Genomic DNA, 20,521 nt, shown 5'->3' on the forward strand with positions numbered 1-20,521 from the left:
AAACAGGACATGAAGGCCAAACGGTACTGACTGGCTGCCGTGTCATCCTCGGCTCATAGGCATCACTGGATGCAGATGTGGAGAGGCTTGTGGGCAGCACACCGCTCTCCCAACCATATACCAGTTTCTGATATCGGAGCCGCTACTTCTCAATCAAGTAGCTCCTAAGTTTGCTTCACAGGGGCTGAGTGCACCCCACTTGCCTACAGCGCTTGGCAGATCGGACGGTCACCCATCCAAGTGCTAGCCCAGCCCGACAGCGCTTAAATTCGGTGATCTGACAGGAACCGGTGGTATCGCTGTGGCAAGGCCATTGGCACAGAAAATATAATATAACACAGAATTTGCCACTGCACAACTATGGGGCCCACTGGTGACTTTTGGACCATGAACATTGTACCTCACCATATCATACTCACAATGTATATGTAAAAACAAAGATGAGGTGACTTACCGAACGAAAGCGCTGGCAGGTCGATAGACACACAAACAAACACAAACATACACACAAAATTCAAGCTTTCGCAACAAACTGTTGCCTCATCAGGAAAGAGGGAAGGAGAGGGGAAGACGAAAGGAAGTGGGTTTTAAGGGAGAGGGTAAGGAGTCATTCCAATCCCGGGAGCCGAAAGACTTACCTTAGGGGGAAAAAAGGACAGGTATACACTCGCACACATACACATATCCATCCACACATACAGACACAAGCAGACATCTGCTTGTGTGCGAGTGTATACCTGTCCTTTTTCCCCCCTAAGGTAAGTCTTTCCGCTCCCGGGATTGGAATGACTCCTTACCCTCTCCCTTAAAACCCACTTCCTTTCGTCTTCCCCTCTCCTTCCCTCTTTCCTGATGAGGCAACAGTTTGTTGCAAAAGCTTGAATTTTGTGTGTATGTTTGTGTTTGTTTGTGTGTCTATCGACCTGCCAGCGCTTTCATTCGGTAAGTCACCTCATCTTTGTTTTTATATATAATTTTTCCCACGTGGAATGTTTCCTTCTATTATATTGATATCACAATGTATATGTATGTACAAGGGCATGCTGAAGAGTAATGCTTCCAATTTTTTTTTATGTGAAAACTTTTACAGCTTCTTAAGTAAAACAAGCATTATTAACACTCTACTTCGTTATTCTTCCTGTCTACATATTTGTAGGGTTGTGCCACTGGAGGGCCCTCAATTGTAGCAAATAAAATATCAGACTATAATGTAACTATGTGAGAAACAGTGTGCTATAATCAAGTTTCAAGTTTGTACACACATGGAGCACCTCTTCTTCAGCCTGACAATGCCAAACCACACATAAGCACTGCAACAATTTGACACCTTGAGTTCACTATCATCAATCATCCTCGATGCAGTCTGACTTGGTCCATGTGATTTCCAACTGTTTTCAAAACTTCAAGACCATCTTTGAGGACTTCACTTTGATAGTGATGAAGCAGTGTAAGCAGAGGTAAGGCTGTGACTCTGTCAACAAAGTAAAACATTCTATAGTGGCAATAGCAACAAACTGGTTACTGAAGAAATGAAGGGCCCATGAAATGAAATAGTGAAGTTCACTTTTTCATTTTTTGAGTTTTCACCAGTACACGAATGTCTTTTCTACTAGGCTAAATGGGAAGCAGTTAGCTTAGTCATAGTGTAAATAACTTTCGAAACGAAACTATACAGGGAAAGAGCTCAGTCCATATGAAACAGGGAAACGAAAGGCTTAGCCCACTAAGTACTGAACTTAATGTAATCTGTAAATCTGCGGAGTGCTTGTTTATGTGGTCTCATTTCTGTACTTCCAACGCAGCAAAGAAGGCCTAGAAAAGATGAATTTGGGTCAAGGTTTAACAATGCATTCTAAAAGTACTGAGTTCAAGAAGTTGTAGTTTGTCATAAGGCATTTATGGCAGTGCACAGCATATCAAAATGTAAGATTCAATACTTAGTGCTAATCTTCAAACTACTGAGAGTGTCCCTAATGATAACAGAAGGAAACATGCTCTGGAAAACAACTGCTGAAATGCTTAATATCATTAGCGGCATATTGCCTCCTTTCTGGATACACATACTTATTATAGGTTGAAAGATACAACTACAGTATAATCTCTGAAGAACTAGATATAAGTAAAATGTTCATTTATTCAAAGAGGCTTACCCAACAATTAAGGCATCTTATGAAATGTAGTGACATATTTCATACAAACTTCAGTATTTTGTTTGGGTATCCTCACTCATATATGTGCAGTACCTATGAGGAATATACAGCGAAAGTGAAATGCCTGGAAATGGTGCACTGAACTAGTGGAAATAAGAGATATTCAGTCTCAATTAAAGAATTTGAGAACTTTAAATACTTTCTGCAAATAGCAAGCCATCACATTTTATAAGAGGAAGGAAAAAGTTAAAAAGGAAAGTTGAAAGAGCATGTGAAAGGAAGCCATATGTATGGATTTATGGATTTTAACAAGAATTTTTTTTCTGGCTAACATTATAACTAACACTATATATTATAAATGGCAGTTACCTATGTAAACTTTCAACAGGCACTGTTTATATAATGCAGAATGTACATTTTTCCTTTATCCTGAATGTGTTGTCAAAAAAGGTAGTGATGCTGTCTGTTCGATGATTCATACTCCTGTTATAGTTACTTGACATGGACATGAAAATCTTGACATATTTTGTGACTCATGTACAGCCAAAATGACAACTACACTCTTATATGATTTTTGCACAGTTTGGTTACAGTAGAGGAAAGATTTGACACTGTAAAAGTACAAGTTCCAATAAGAGGACATTCTTATTAGGAATGTGATAAAAACACGAGTCTTATAAACCGGAAAGATACACAGAAATCCCAGAAGATTGGATAGTGTTCACATCAGCATGGTCAAATGTTGCTGAAGCTCTACCTGAAACTTCTTGCCAATGAAGAGCATTTGTGAAGCCCTTCTACAAGCACAAGTGTCCCTGTTCTACACATTCAGTTAAAGAACTCAAGACAGACAGAACTCACCCAAGGGTTGTCAAATTGAGCGTGACTTATAATGGAGCATGACAGAGTCCTGCTTTGAAGTTGGCTCTTTCAGCTGTAGAATCCAATGAACTACAGTTTGATTTGGCTGAGTTATACTAGTAAGACTGTATGATAATCTCCAACTATGGTACAGTTTCAAATTGTAAATTGTTCTGCCTCATATTTTCAAACTTACTACCCATCTCTCATTAGAAATACCAGGATCTTCATATTTTGAAAATAAATTGTGGGTCAGAAGCCCAAGAATATAAACAGTGTTTTCCTATTGCTTGACGTTTTCAGAACAGGCAATCTTTTACTGCTTTTTAAATATGTTTTGATTCTTATAAAAGTAATAAAGGAAATGCTATGTTCATGTTACTTTGAATTCATGGCCTCAGCCCTTCTTTTATTGAATATGTTACTCTTACTCAACTCTTTAACATATAGTATCAAAAGTTTGAATAACTGTGCAATTATATATTGTCATGTGTTCACAGTATATTATGTAAGGTTTGTAATTTTTCAAAATAAGTTTAAATGTTGCACAATTCTAAGATCTAGAAAAGAACAAAAAATGGTTAAAATGGCTCTGAGCACTATGGGACTCAACTTCTGAGGTCATCAGTCCCCTAGAACTTAGAACTACTTAAACCTAACTAACCTAAGGACATCACACACATCCATGCCTAAGGCAGGATTCGAATCTGCGACTGGAGCAGTCGCGCGGTTCCAGACTGTAGCACCTAGAACTGCTCAGCCACTCCGGCCGGCATTTCAATGAACATATTAATGTTTTGTACACTATATAAAACTGGACTTAGATCATTCTCTTTCTTGGCCCTTCAATGTTTTCATTGCCAGGGTGACTATGTTGAGAAATAAATATCTAGACATGAATAATAAATATGTTGTTGTGGTCTTCAGTCCTGAGACTGGTTTGATGCAGCTCTCCATGCTACTCTATCCTGTGCAAGCTTCTTCATCTCCCAGTACCTATTGCAACCTACATCCTTCTGAATCTGCTTGGTGTATTCATCTCTTGGTCTCCCTCTACGATTTTTACCCTCCACGCTGCCCTCCAATACTAAATTGGTGATCCCTTGATGCCTCAGAACATGTCCTACCAACCGATCCCTTCTTCTAGTCAAGTTGCACCACAAACTTCTCTTCTCTCCAATTCTATTCAATACCTCCTCATTAGTTAAGTGATCTATCCATCTAATCTTCAGCATTCTTCTGTAGCACCACATTTCGAAAGCTTCTATTCTCTTCTTGTCTAAACTATTTATCGTCCATGTTTCGCTTCCATACATGGCTACACTCCATACAAATACTTTCAGAAACGACTTCCTGACACTTAAATCTATACTCGATGTTAACAAATTTCTCTTCTTCAGAAACGCTTTCCTTGCCATTGCCAGTCTACATTTTACATCCTCTCTACTTCGACCATCATCAGTTAGTTTGCTCCCCAAATAGCAAAACTCCTTTACTACTTTAAGTGTCTCATTTCCTAATCTAATACCCTCAGCATCACCTGACTTAATTCGACTACATTCCATTATCCTCGTTTTGCTTTTGTTGATGTTCATATTATATCCTCCTTTCAAGACACTATCCATTCTGTTCAACTGCTCTTCCAAGTCCTTTGCTGTCTCTGACAGAATTACAATGTCATCGGCGAACCTCAAAGTTTTTATTTCTTCTCCATGAATTTTAATACCTACTCCAAATTTTTCTTTTGTTTCCTTCACTGCTTGCTCAATATACATATTGAATAACATCGGGGAGAGGCTACAACCCTGTCTCACTCCCTTCCCAACCACTGCTTCCCTTTCATGCCTCTCAACTCTTATAACTGCCATTTGGTTTCTATATAAATTGTAAATAGCCTTTCGCTCCCTATATTTTACCTAAATATCTAGACATGAATAATAAATATGTAGAACGTTAATAGCATTTGTTTTATTTAAAAAGCTTTGAGAGTTTTAACAATGTAGGAAAAACATAGGTTGCTACTTACTATAAAGAAGACATGTTAAGATGTAGACCAGCATGATTAAAGGACACTTACATAAAGCCCGGAACTGAGCTGCTGAAGTTGGCGGTCATGTGTGGATGAGGTGGGCTTGCTTGTTTGTATGAATGGTGTGTGTTTCTCTTTTGCTTATGAAGGCTGTGGCCGAAAGCTTTATGTAGTGTCTTTTAATTGTGCCTGTCCACAAATTAAAGTGTCTTCCTTACAGTAACTAGCAATCTATTCTTAACTGCTGATGTTCCTAACTGGAGTTTTCATTGTTTGCTTTAAGTGTTTTCACACAAAAACTAAGATATATTACTTTTCAGCAAGCCTTCACATTTTTACAAGTCAGATGTAGACGCACAAAATGAGAAGGGTCAGCTGAACCTAGCAGTACTGCCATTTGGGCTTCATCCTATGATGTGGTCTGTGATGCAGCATATAGAATACTGACGATGTTTTTTTTTTCCTTATATATTACTATTTGGAATGTAGGTTGTGATGACAGACTGACCTCTAGCATAGTCCATGGTGTAGATTAAGTTCAAAAGGTGACAATTTGGTTGTGTTTTTAGTGAAATCAGTGAATGTGAATAAAACATCTTAATTGTGATGGCATACTGATCTGTAGTGTTCCACAAGGCCTGGGTTAGGTTGAAGGGTGGGAGTTTGGCTGTGTTTTGGTGAAGCAGTATGATAGGCTTCAGTTAATCAGCACCCATGCAACAACAACCTTACCAATATGTTTCAATAAGCTGCACATAAGAACAGGATTCTTTCTTGACTCATACCTCTGGTTCTATTGTTGATGGAAAAGTAGGGTCAAGTGTTTTGGACAGCCCTTAGGCTAGAGACTATTTGTATACCCAACAGAAGGATAGTTTTCACATTTGGTGTGTTATTGGGTGGCCTCAGGGGTTTTGTGAAGACACCGTCACGTCATGTGCAGTTCCTTAAAATATCTGGAAAAAGTGTTTTTTACCACAAGTGAGCCGCTGATTATAAGACAGCTATGCACAGCGAATGGGTGGATTTTTTAAAATATATTCCTTAAGACCCTGATCTTAAACAACCTTAAAATTCTTTTTTGATATCTTATCCACTTTGGAGATACATAAGTTCAAAGTTACCCTACCTCTATACATTAAATATGGACGTACAATCCAGCGTGAGGTGAAATCTTAATAATAAATAACAACAACAAGTTGTCCAAATTTTAATGATACATTCTAAAGGTATTTATCTAAACGTGCCATCTTCCTGTTTTGAAAAATCTTTATCTGTTATTGAGAAACACCCAAAAAAGAACTTGGTTCTTGGGTACCAAAACTGAGCCGCCGATTCCAAGGTGACTTTAGTACAAATCACTACAACATGATAGAGATATACCAGTAATGAGACAGGAACAACAACGTAGAAACACAGTACATTAACACGCACAATAATGTAAGCAAGTCCATTCACAGACACAGATCTGTATGCACTGTAGCCTTTGGTCCAAGCACAGATATTGCAGTCCTCACTTGCTAGTGGTGGGCATAGGTATTGACATCACCACATAGTCCTCCCCTTCTTGTATTGCAGAGCACTGAAGGGAGGACATTTGTGGAGATGGTGACTAATGAGATGGTTGGTGTGGTGGTTGGCAGAGAACAGGGTTTGGTGGCGCAGGTGCGCACGACTGACCATTCTGTGGCTGTCATGAGTGTGAGGCACAGTCGGACCGTTTTTTGGTGGTAATTGGCTTAATTGCAAGGGACTGACTGTGCCATGGTTGGAGCTGATGCAGAGCACTGTTGGACCATTTCTCCATAGTAGATGTTGTGGAGTTTGGCACAGTGCTTTTAGCACACAGCTGATATGGTTGTGGATAGTGAGGGGTTCTCGGATGGGCCCATATCTAGGTGCTGGCAGGTGTGCAAGAGGCAAAGGATGTGCTGGGGGTGCACTCTTCACTGCTGATGCATCTGATGGGTCGTGTGGTGTGGACAAAATGGTTCTTTGTGGACTAATAGTCCTTGGGCACATAACAGTGAGTACACTGTCCTTGGACACTTCAGATGAGATGGCAGTAAAACTGATGTCATCTCGAAGGGAATAAGTGTGTTCCAGTCATTGGATATGTGTAGTGTCATTTGGAGACAGGTCATTATTAAGTGCATTTATAGTTAAACCATTGTCTATGGGTTTGGTGAAAACATCGTTAGGGTTGAAGGCAGCGACATCGAGCTGGATGGTGTTGCTTGTCTAGAGTGTTGTCCTCTTGAGGTACTCACACTGGTGGTAACAGCAGTGACTTTACCATTGATAGCGATATCTAAAGTGTACGTATTTCATTCAATGACTTTGTGTGGACCTGGATAAGATGGTTGGAATGCAGGTCACACTGTATCATCACACAGCACAACATGCGTGCAGTCTGAAAGGGCTTTGTGAACAAATATCAAGGTGTGATGTGAGATTTGGTTGGTGGTACAGCAGAGCGTTGGATATATTCTTTGACATGTGGTGCAAATGCTGGTGACATCTGATAATTCTCCACTGGTAGGACCAGAGATTCACAGTAAAAAAAAAAAAAAAAAAAAAAAATCAGCCAATATGCTCTTCTTTGTGTGCTGTACACACTCCAAGAATGACCCGGGGCAGAGCCTCCATCCAAGATCTGCCATGGTACATGACAGCAACCTTAAGTGTCCTCTGCTACATCTTGTGCAGGCCGTTGCTCTCTGGATGGTAGGCAGTGGTTGGGGTTCGTTTAGTACTGCTCAGATTGCAAAGTACTGCAAAAAGTGCCAATTCAAATTGGCGGCCCTTGTCTGTGGTGATGGTTTCTGATGTGCTGAAGTGTGATATCCAAATGTCAACAGAAGCACATGCTGTCATGTCTTTAATATGTTATTGCTGCGATTCCCTGTTTATGATGGAGGGGAGAAACTTGTAACCTGACTCGGGAAGGGAGCCCATGAGATCAATGTGGAGGTTGTGGAAGCAAGTTTTGGGTATATCAAATTGGCTGATCTGTGGCTTGGTGTGTTATTTCTGCCTTGCTACATTGACAAGATACATACGTCTGTGTCTGGCTGCAGCAGTCTCTTTTAATGCTGGGCCACACAAAGCGTTCAGTGATTAGGCAGACTGTCGGGCAATTAGTGGAATGTGAATGACCGTGTAGATGGTCGAATATTTCATGTCGTATTGATAGTGGTACAAGCGGTCAAATTTTATTGAGAGAGATGATGCACGAGATTGATCTTTCACGAGATTGATCTTTCACTGACTGGAATGGTGCATCTTACAGTTTTTAGGCGTGTCATTGCTATGTAGTTCGACACTGACAGTGTCAGTTTGTTGGGTGGCAGTTAGTTGTTTGCACTCTAATCTGAGGGGGATAGTATGAACCCTTGATAGATACACGAACTGGAACAGTGATCTCTCATCAAAACAACTACTGTATTCTTTCTTGCCCATTTCGTATTACATTATTCAAATGCATCTGTAATAATTAATACATAAATTTGCTATTAAGTAATCATAGAAAATTAAATATCAGTATAAATTACTCACACAGAAGCTAACAGCTTTATGTATTTGTGGATAACTCCATTTTAGGTACACAGATTCATATCTTATATTACATACCCCCACTTCACGAAAACATTACCTCAGTAATGGCTGCATGAATTAGCACAAAGACTTCAGCACCAATATTACTACTATATATAAATAGTAAACAAATATGAATTCAAATAAAATTGTGCCAAAATGTGAATAGCAATTTGGCACTGAAATAAGAGATATGTAAATAATTATATATCTAAGCTGTAAGTGATGTCTACATTCAAAACATATTTATAAATTTCAATAATAATTGGTCTCTTGTGGGCATCAATCAAATCAATTTAAATGGAATTGATTCCCTATCTCTAATACTCCATCTCATTGCATATCACTTCACTTTCACTGGTTATGCCCTTACTGCAGTCTTCCAGTTGCTTTCATGGCATGGATCTCCTTCTTGAGTCCTAGCTTCCCTGTGCATCAGCAGACCACCTCTTTCGCATGAAAGTATAGCCACCAATGCATTGTACTCCTCATCAGCCACTCCATGTCCTGACAAATGTCATAGAAATGACCCAAATCAATACTTGCGTGTAACTTGTGACTCATGGCTTCCCAGTGATCAGGGTGATGACACCCTCCCTGGTTTATCATGTTGTAACGCCGGAAATGCATATCCTCCTATTTCCATCTATTGTACTATTATTTTTTTTTCCCTTGTTTTGTTACCTCAAGATATGACATTTCTGTCTATTTATATATTGTAATTGCTTTACTGTTTGGATATATATATATTTATGCACTTATGTCGATGTATAATTGGTTTGTTTCGTAAATAGTATTTGTATTTTTACGCTGGGTCTTGCCTAGGGAAAACTGCTATCGAACGATTACATCGATAGGTCGTGTGAAGACTCAAAGTGTGTAGGATCTTTGGTAGTGTTAACTCTGCCGCGTGGAGCGCGGGCAGAGCAGAAGGAGTGTGGCGGGAGTAGCGAGTGGAGGAGGTGTGTTGTGTGACGCTCCCGCGAGTTGCCGCGCTTTCGGGGTTTGGCAGCATGTAATTGCGCTCGACTCGCGATGATAGTTTCTGACATGGTGTCGCGGACGGGAAGCATTAGCTGGCGCACATCAAGAGCCCGTTTCGCCTGGTGACCGTGTCGAGAAGAAGGCGCGCCAACATCCAGCTTCTGCAGCAGCGACGGCCGACAATGAGTGACTGTCGCCACCTCCTCGATCGACGGCTTCAAACCTTCAATCAACCAACAAGGAAGACTAAAAGCACGTAAAGTTTCAGAACTGTATGGCAGACCTCAGCTTTTCAAATTGTTCCATTTGCCTCGCAAAATTACAGCAACTTAGCATGAACCTTTGTTGCTCATTGTCCCAATTGCATTGCCAAGCAGGGTCCCTTCCTTTTCCGAAATGAACCCGAGTGTCGTTGAAATTCAAACGCCAGCATTAAAATAATATGATTAGATTTCACTGCTTTAATTTCAAAGATCAGTAGCTGGCTACAATATTTAGGTTACACGAGCACAAATTTAGAGTGCGAGTTTTGTTAGCATAATTTAGCTTACCTGTGACTGCAGCTCAGCTTGGTACGTACTAAATTTTACTATTGTTAACAGTTCAGAATCATTTAATTCAAGTTCAAAGTTAATTCCCTTATTTCTAAATTGCGTAGATTCAAGTAGCTTTTGAAATGATTGTTGAGGTAGTCCAAGACTAACCTTATTTTACTTAATGTCGATGTGCTTCAGAAAGAAAGCTCACTATTAACTTCAGTCACTAAATTAACTTTCGATTTTCCGGTTTTATTAATTCTTTTGCTAAATTAAGTCAGAGTGTGGCGAAATTTATTACTTCTGACAAACTTTCAGTTTTCACACTACACGTGTCAACCTTCAGTTGCCACGCTTCTAGTGTTAATTATATGTGTAATAACCTTTCTTTTTCAGTTACTATAGTAATTGTCCTTAGGACTGGCGACCGTGATTTCCCCCAAATCTCAAATATCTAATTACTGCTAGTTAATTGTTAACGTAACGGCCGCACATTTACTTTCTTTATTAACTTTACCCCTTTTCAAAATTAATTTCCACCAGTTTCATTTGCATTTTTCCTTTCATTTAGATGTAACCCTTTCCTCCCTCTTTACCGACAGGTTAACTTCGGTGACGATTGCTTTTCCAAAACTCCCATTAGGTACACGCGGTTTCATTTTTCACTGTCATTAAGGTCGGTAAGTGAGGGGGAGGTTACAATGTGTCCACTGTATCAGCTCCGAAGTGAAATATATTAAAGTCAGAATAAGTGTACGAACAAACTTCAAACAAATGGAAAGCCCTGATGAATCAATTTCACAATCGAATTACATGCACAGACTTCATAATCCATTAACATTTTACTTAAATAGACAAAATATATGCTATTTCCACAGCATATATTTTCTTATTTCAGTCATCACTATTAAAAAAAAAAAATTACACACATATCCCCTTTCTAAAACAACCCCCAAAATAATTACATTTACCCAACATACACCATAATCTCACCAAAATTTCTTATAATTGCATACACAAACAATAAATAATACATATTTCAACATACGATTAAACAGCCAATCGGTTGCACATAAATGGTAGGTACATTGACCTGGCTTTCGACTGCTACTAGGGGTGTCATTACTGATATGGCTATTAATTTTAATAAGCATTGTGAAGAAAACAAACTTTTGCCAAGTTACATGAAATCCTATTTTAACATGACAGTGCACAAAGGATCCAAAAGCTTTCCAGTGCCTAGTTAAAAAAAAATATTTCCAGAAAAATCAGTGCTTTAATGTGTATTTGGTCATACCTCATTTCCTATATATTATTTTATAGGATTTTGCAACATTTATTCTGATCAAGACACAACCCGCCACGGTAGCTGAGAGCGTTAATGCGCTGCTTCCTGGACTCGGGTAGGTGTGCCGCCACCGGATCGAATCTGCCTGGCAGATTAACGATGAGGGCTGGTCTGATGGCCAACCTGGAAGTGGTTTTTAGGCAGTTTTCCACATCCCACCGCGTGAATACTGGGCTGGTGCCTGCATTCCATCTCAGTTACATGAGTCGTAGACATCTGAAAATGCTTGCACTATTTCATGGCTTACACTAGACGCAGGCAGCTGGGGTACACTACTTACATCCGGGGGGGTTCGGGGTGATGGCAGGAAGGGCATCTGGCCACCCTCTGCAACTAACATTGCCAAATCCGTAATAAGACGGCCAATCCAGCATTGAAGCGGGACAAAGGTCCAATGAAAGAAAGAAATTCTGATCAAGACACCCCTAGCAGGTGTCAAAACCTATGTCAATGCACAAGGGTGGTTTGAAAAGTTCTCGCAATCACCACGAGAGGTCAGCACTAGCACAGCAAGTTGTTCATGTGATACTCATTGGACTTTTGCCTGTAAACAAGTGCCACATCAGCGCTCTAGGAAGAGAGCTGGGGTGGTGACGTGGCTCTGTTGTTGTTCCCACGTAGTGATTTGCGAAGATGGAAAAAAATCAAGATTGGAGCAGTGATTAAGTACTTCGTACAGAAAGGTGTGAAAGCAAAGGACATTCATACCAATTTCCACAATACACTGGGGGACTCTGCTCCTTTATATTCAACTGTTGCGAAGTGCACAAATGAATTTTAATTTGGTCAGGAGAGCTTAGATGATGATCCACACAGTGGTCGGCCAAGATGTGTCACTACTCCAGAAATCATTGCAAAAGTGCACAAAAATTGAAAGTGCATGAAATTGCTCATGCCTGCCAGATGTCATCTGAAGGGGAATATCATATTTTACCTGAAGAATTAGAGATGAAAAAATTATCTGCAAGACGGGTGCCACGACTCTTGGTGCTGGATCAAAAACGCATGAGAATGGACATACTGGATCAATGTTTGGCCCATTTTAGGAGAAACAAAAAAGATTTTTTTGTGTCTGATTGTGAGCACAGATGATACTTGGGTGCATTACTATACCCCAGAGACAAAACAACAGTCAAAGCAGTGGAAACAAGCCAATTCTCCACCACCAATGAAAGCAAAGACAATTCCTTCGACAGGAAAGGCCATGGCATCAGTGTTCTGGGATGCAAAGGAGATTCTGTTTGTAGGTTATCTCCCCAGTTGACAAACAATTACTGGAGAATACTATGCTAACCTCCTGGACATATAGGAACAAAAGATACGTGAAAAAAGGGCAGGTTTAGCAAGGAAGGAAGTTATCTTCCATCAAGACAATGTGCGCCCGCACACATGACATTGCCATGGCAAAATTACATGAACTAAGGTATGAATTGTTGCCACACCCACCGTATTCACCTGATATGGTTCCGTCAGATTTCCATCTCCTCCGTAAACTGAAAATTTTTTTTTGGTGGACGAAGATTCACCTCAAACAAAGAATTGTTAGCCAGAGTTGACAACTATTTTGCAAGCCTGGAGGAAAGTCATTTTCGAGATGGGATCAAGGAACTGGAACATCGTTGGACCAAGTGCATTACTGTACAAGGAGACTACACTGCAAAATAAAAAAAAATGTTTCAGTGATGTAAGTACTTTTTTTCTACTCCATTCTGACAATTTTTCAAACCACCCTCCTACCTATGACACGTACCAATGACATTTGATGATTGCGACAGATTTCCACAATCACCAGTGGATCATATTGATCTAGCTGCTGCATAGACCGGTCTTGTCTCATAATGTTCAGTTGCCTTGGTGGCTGACAGTGTCAGACATTGGCTTCTATCTGCAGTGTATTGTCTCCCAGAACCCATTATACAATCTCCAATGTTTTGTATTATAGTGTACGGGATGTAACAGATAGAGAATGACAGCGTTGAAATTATGGGGACAGCAGCCATTGCCGTCTACTCCAATGGAATGTGCAGCAACTGGCTGCATTACACGAACAATGGCTGGTGTTCAGAGATATTAGCATCTTTATTGAATTTAAAGTTCAGGAACCATGAATGCCAGCAAACAGGAAGGAACCGTACATGTAGACACCGTGGCAGGCATCAGACAAAACAGAATCCATAATTACTTTTACCATTTATTCCACTGGTACAAGAAATTAAATAAATTGTACAAATAAATAATATGTAAAACACACATTAAAAACTAAATGTCCCATTGTGATCGACACTGCTTTCTTCATTTGTTTAAATTAGTTTATCAGGCTACGCAAACACAATTACAGTAGGTGATCAAATGCCTGTCTCCAGCATCGCAGCATGCCTGGTATCTGAATATCGCAGACTGCTGCACTCACTCAAAGATCCAGGAGTGGTGCAAACAACCTCATATGCTGCTTGTAGCCTCACCACCTGGTCTTCCACTGCTTTCGCCAGGGCTTCGCACACCACATTCTTCAGAGGGGCCCACAGGGCAAAGTCCAGTAGGTTGAGGTTGAGGTCAAGGTCAGAGGACTACGACAGCCACATTACAGGGCCACCTCGACCAGTTCAGTGATCTCTTAAACAATCTGCATTCTGGCAGCTTGACTGAAGTACATGGATGCCCCATCGTGCTAGAATCAAATGTCAACAGACTGGAAGTGGCATCTCTTCCAGTAATTCCAATAGCACTTCATAGATGAGTGTTATGCAACTGTCGCCTTTGAGGAGACAGGGAAGCATCTAGGGGGCCAATCAACTAACCGTTGACCATGTCAACCCTTACATTTCCTGATGACCTCGTTTGTGTGTGGCATGAGTGTTCGCCTTCACCCACACATGGCAACTGTGAGTGTTGAACACAAGCTCATGGGTGAAGGATACCTCATTTGGGAACAACAACACACATGCAGCATAATATGACCACCTACACAACGCCGCAGGAACCACTGTCTGAACTCTATATGTGGAGCAAAACTGCGGGCCAACAGCGCTTTGTTTACTGAAGGCATGGATGCCTAACCACCTCATGCAGCACCCACCAAACCTATGAGTGGGATCTTTTCTTTGTGCGCGCCAGAGCAGGAGTGCTTGTGGATGGCTCAGCACGAACCTCTCTAGTACATCCTTTTCCAATCGTGGTATGCATATGACCTCTGTCATGTTAATACCCTGTGAAGTCACCCGTTTCACCCAAATACCAACAGATGGCTGCAAATCACACTTGGTGGGCAGTATGCAATTCCTCATCCTAATTCAAGACAAAGGGATATACAGCAAAACCTAGTTCCGTTAATAGGTATAACAGAAATGCGATTTAAAACATGAGGTTCTGGCAATGCCGTATCTGTGCGCTGTATGGCGAAGAACAGGTAGCATGAACTCTGTGCTGCACCAAAACTGCCCCATTAGCTTGGTGAGATGAGGTAATGCTCTAGGGATCAGATATTCACACTAATCTTTATTTGAGCCACGGTCACACCAAACATTCATTAGTATTATCATTTTTTACTGTGGATAGGCCATTGACAATCACATTCCAGTATCAATTCTTCATTCTTTGATCTTTCCTTTTCTTCTTTCATCTGTTTAAGTTTTTTCTTTCTGTCTTCACGCCATCCTGAAATTGTCTTTTCAGGTGCTCTGCCTGGGAAATTTTCCATTTTCAATACTCTTTCCCAAAAGGCTTCTCTGTTGTTTATACCTTCTGCTTTTAATCGTTTCTTTCTAAATTCTTTTTTACTTTGTTAATCCAGCTTGTAGTGGATTCCTTAGCCCACAAATATTTGAAAATCTTTTATTTAATCTACAGTCTTGCATTAAAAATAAATGTCCGAAAAAACATTGGTCGTCTTTTTCTCGTTATGTTTAAAATATTTTCTATATTTTTCCGTATTTCAGCATTACTTCATGATTTCCAACCTTTCATTGCGCTTTGTAGTCCTAATATTTTCCTTATAATTCGTCTTTCTAATACTGATAATTTATCCAAATTATAATTTCATGCCAGGCATTTGCTTGCACAAAGGCATTCCGGTTTCATCAATGTGCTGTAATTCCTTATTTATGCATTGTTGGACATGCACATTTTCTGTAGAGATTTCTCCCTATTTTATGCAACTTTTCCTCTATTGTAAGATTTTTGGATAGCATTTTCTTGGATTATCTCTCCTAGATATTTCAATTAAAACCCCCTCTATCTGGCCAATATATTTTCAGGAATTTTGGAGCATCCTTAATGTTCGTTAAAAATTTTGTTTTTTCTAGAGAAATTCTTAAGCCAGTTCTGCTGGCTATTTCTTTCAGGAGATTATTTGTGTTATAGCAGATGCTACATTTTTCGAAAGTATAGCAAAATCATTTGAAAATGCAAGACAGTCGATTTCGGTCATTTTGCTTCCTCTTTCCAACCTTACTGTCGAAACACTGAGTTCAGTATGTTTTTTATTCTAAAGTCTCACTGTTTTCTCTAACACACTATTAAAAAGAATTGGGGATAGGCTGTCACCTTGTTGTACACCTGTTTTTATTTTGAAAGGCTGTGAAATTTCTCCCATAAATTTTACTTTACACACTGTACCTCTAAGTGTTTCACATATTAGGTGTGCCAGTTTAGACTTTATGCCAAATTCTTTAATTATTTTATCTATAGTTTCTCTGCTAACAGAATCGAAAAGCCTTTTTGAAATCCACAACAAAAACTACACTGTCCTTTCAATTAAGTAATCTGTGGCAAATTACTGACTTGAGATTAAATATTTGTTCTGAGCACGACCTTCCTTCCTAAAACCACCTTGATATTCACCTAAATAACTGTCTTGTGTTGTTTCTATTCTGCTTAATAAAATCCTGGAAAATATTTTATACACTACTGGCAGTAAAGACATTCCTCTGTAGCTGTTCACATCCTGTTTATTATCTTTTCTGTGGAATGAATGTATCAAGGCAACTTTCCATTCCTCTGGGATTTTTTCTGTTTTCCAGATTTCTTCCAAGAGTAAATTTAGCTCATTTGCTATATTTGGCAAGGGCTATGTAATAGAATCTTCTTGATTAGCTTTGTTGTTTTTGAGGGTTTTAATTACTTCTTCAATTTCTTTTATAGCGAGTGGTAAATCTTCTTACAAGTTTTCAGCAATATCTGAGAATTCCAATTTATGACTTGGTTCAGGACAGTTCAGAAGCTGATGAAAATATCTTGCTAGTATTTCACAATTTTCAGTATTGCTTAATCCGATTTTGATTTTTTCCGTTTTTGAAATGTCACGGGTATTATGTTTCACAAAGTTTTTGTTTATTTCTAAAAGTCTCTCCTTTTCAAAGGCTCATTTGGTATTTATGATTAACCTGGCTGTTTCCTTTCTTTGTTGTATAAATTGATCATACTCTTCAGTTTTTTTGAGCATTTCGATTTTAGTCCTCTTTGCTATGGCTTCTTTTCATATTTCATTCCCCCATATGTTCCTTTTATTTTTTTATTGACCCAAATGTTTTCGGTGGATATTTCTTGCCAGTTGCCATGTTTAGCCACTTTAATTGTGGCTTGATAGTTTTTAATTGATTCTTTCGTTATAGCAAATTAGTCTGTACCATATTTTATTAACCTTTGTGGTTTTCTTTGTTGTTTATTAGGTAGGAGTCTGACTTTAGTTTTAGAGAGGTGACTAGAACCAAATTCACCATTCCTTACTACTTTCATATTCATATCTTCCATTGCATTTTTTTTGCAAAATAGCCACATGTCCCAACTGAGATTCTCCTAACATTGGGTTGGAAGGTATCCATGTTTTAGCTTTTCTTGGAGGTTTCCTAAAGAAGATTGACATTAGTTTCAGGTGAGAGCTTCGACACAAATTGATTAGTCTCATACCATTTGTGATGGTTCTTCTACTACATTTGTAAATTTCTTTTCTCTGCCTATTTGTGCATTGGAGTTGCCTATGGTGTTCACCTTTGGATCTTTCAGTTTCCAAAACATGCCAAAATTCCTCTGTTTTTTGTGGATTTTTCCTGTTGTCTTCATTTATTGGTGCACGGCAATTAACAAGTATGTATATATTGTTTTTGCATTTAATTGATAGGAAAGATATTCTCTCCGAAGTGAATTTAAATTCTGTTGCATTTCCTATTATACTTTTACGAGCACAGAAAGCTGTATCCAATAATGGAATCCGATTCATAATTTTGATTGCTGGTTTGCCTTTGAAGATTCTGTAATTACAAGTATCTACTACAATTTCATCTAGGAACCCTTCTTCTTGAACTGCTTAAATCTGTATTTTATTTGCTCTAAAAGTATTTCTAGTTCTTTTTGTTTACCAGTCTTGAGTAGAGAATTTACATTTAAAGTGCCTAGAAAGAATTTCTTTTTGAATTGTATTTGAGAAAGATTCCAAGGTTGTTCCAATTCAACCTTTTGATTGCAATTGTAGAGACTCCCCAGAACCTTTGGTCCGAATGCACTGCGTGTCACAATCGTGGATTTCTCTCTCGAGTTACCATCTCGGGTAGTGCACTCACTTTGCGGACTTTCCACAATGCAACTGAAACTGTAGTGCATACAAAATAAGGCATTAGATTCCAAGATAAGACTGGATTCCTAGTCCGAAATTTGGTTTTTTGTTTGAGGTTTACTCCACTTATTGTTATTATTTTAGTTAAAACATTACTACTACTACTTTCTCAGTTAAAACATCAAATTGTATCCAATTTACACACCCACAAAGTGATACCTTGTGTAATTCTTTCTGTTACTGTTATCTTTATTTAAACACTAAGACAAAATATAATCTTCCCACACATAAACAACCAGTTTGTTTTGTCCATGATGTTTAACATTTGGCGTATCTTTATAGAGCAGGTACGTACACATATGAGCAACGTTCACTTTAAAGGAGATGTTCAAAGCAACCACCTCGCATCTGCAAACACTTCACCGCTAGCTGGTTCAAACTTTGCTGGACTGTACACAACATATCTGCATCCAGCACTGCTGAAGCGACATGCACATTTGTGGGTTGAGTATTATTAACTTATTCCTTTATGTGTCCCCAAAAATGAAAATCTAGTGGATTAAGGTCTGGGGAACCAGGAGGCCAGAACACTGGACCTCCCTGACCAATCCATTTTCCCAGGAACACTTCATTTACATAGTTATGCATATTCATTCTGAATTGTGGAGGTGCACCATCATACTGAAACTGTAGGTGTCGCCATACATCAACTGAAACATTTTTTAATGGGCAAGCAAAGTGTACATGTCCGGCAATAGGTAAGGGCCCAAAAGCAAACCTCCCAAGATTCCAGCCCACAGATTTATGCCAAATCATGCCAGAAAGCCACATTCGTTGTTGATATGCGCCCTGTTCCAACCAACAATGGCTGTTGTAGAGGTTGGATATAGCTTCAGGAGTTAAGCTAGATTTGTCAGTCCATGTTGTTGTTGTGGTCTTCAGTCCTGAGACTAGTTTGATGCAGCTCTCCATGCTACTCTATCCTGTGCAAGCTTCTTCATCTCCCAGTACCTACTGCAGCCTACATCCTTCTGAATCTGCTTAGTGTATTCATCTCTTGGTCTCCCTCTATGATTTTTTACCCTCTATGCTGCCCTCCAGTACTAAATTGGTGATCCCTTGATGCCTCAGAACATGTCCTACCAACCGATCCCTTCTTCTAGTCAAGTTGTGCCACAAACTCCTCCTCTCCCCAATTCTATTCAATACCTTCTCATTAGTTATGTGATCTACCCATCTAATCTTCAGCACTCTTCTGTAGCACCACATTTCAAAAGCTTCTCTTCTCGTCTAAACTATTTATCGTCCATGTTTCACTTCCATACATGGCTACACTCCATACAAATACTTTCAGAAACGACTTCCTGACAAACGTCTCAAAAATGAGATCGACAGGAAGTGCAAAATGGCTACGCAGGGATGGCTAGAGGACAAATGTAAGGATGTAGAGGCTTATCTCATGAGGGGTAAGATAGACACTGCCTACAGGAAAATTAAAGAGACCTTTGGAGAAAAGAGAACCACTTGCATGAATATCAAGAGCTCAGATGGAAACCCAGTTCTAAGCAAAGAAGGGAAAGCAGAAAGGTGGAAGGAGTATATAGAGGGTCTATACAGGGGTGATGTTCTTGAGGACAATATTATGGAAATGGAAGAGGATGTAGATGAAGATGAAATGGGAGATATGATACTGCGTGAAGAGTCTGACAGAGCACTGAAAGACCTGAGTCGAAACAAGGCCTCGGGAGTAGACAACATTCCATTAGAACTACTGACAGCCTTGAGAGAGCCAGTCCTGACAAAACTATCTGGTGAGCAAAATGTATGAGACAGGCGAAATTCCCTCAGACTTCAAGAAGAATATTATAATTCCAATCCCAAAGAAAGCAGGTGTTGACAGATGTGAAAATTACCGAACTATCAGTTTAATAAGTCACAGCTGCAAAATACTAATGCGTATTCTTTACAGACGAATGGAAAAACTGGTAGAAGCTGACCTCGGGGAAGATCAGTTTGGATTCCGTAGAAACACTGGAACACGTGAGGCAATACTGACCCTACGACTTATCTTAGAGAATAGTTTAAGGAAAGGCAAACCTACATTTCTAGCATTTGTAGACTTAGAGAAAGCTTTTGACAATGTTGACTGGAATACTCTCTTTCAAATTCTGAAGGTGGCAGGGGTAAAATACAGGGAGCTACAGACTATTTACAATTTGTACGGAAACCAGATGGCAGTTATAAGAGTCGAGGGCCATGAAAGGGAAGCAGTTGTTGGGAAGGGAATGAGACAGGGTTGTAGCCTCTGCCTGATGCTATTCAATCTGTATATTGAGCAAGCAGTAAAGGAAACAAAAGAAAAATTCGGAGTAGGTATTAAAATCCATGGAGAAGAAATAAAAACTTTGAGGTTCGCCGATGACATTGTAATTCTGTCAGAGACAGCAAAGGACTTGGAAGAGCAGCTGA

The 20,521-nt window shown here is 39.5% G+C and overlaps 1 pseudogene; it reads right to left on the reverse strand.

The window, feature by feature from the left end:
• Positions 1–200: 200 nt before the first annotated feature.
• On the reverse strand, positions 201–318 carry LOC124799935 (annotated as a pseudogene).
• Positions 319–20,521: the final 20,203 nt, after the last annotated feature.

The sequence above is a fragment of the Schistocerca piceifrons genome, chromosome 5, assembly GCF_021461385.2.
Source record: "Schistocerca piceifrons isolate TAMUIC-IGC-003096 chromosome 5, iqSchPice1.1, whole genome shotgun sequence".
Lineage (NCBI taxonomy): Eukaryota > Metazoa > Arthropoda > Insecta > Orthoptera > Acrididae > Schistocerca > Schistocerca piceifrons.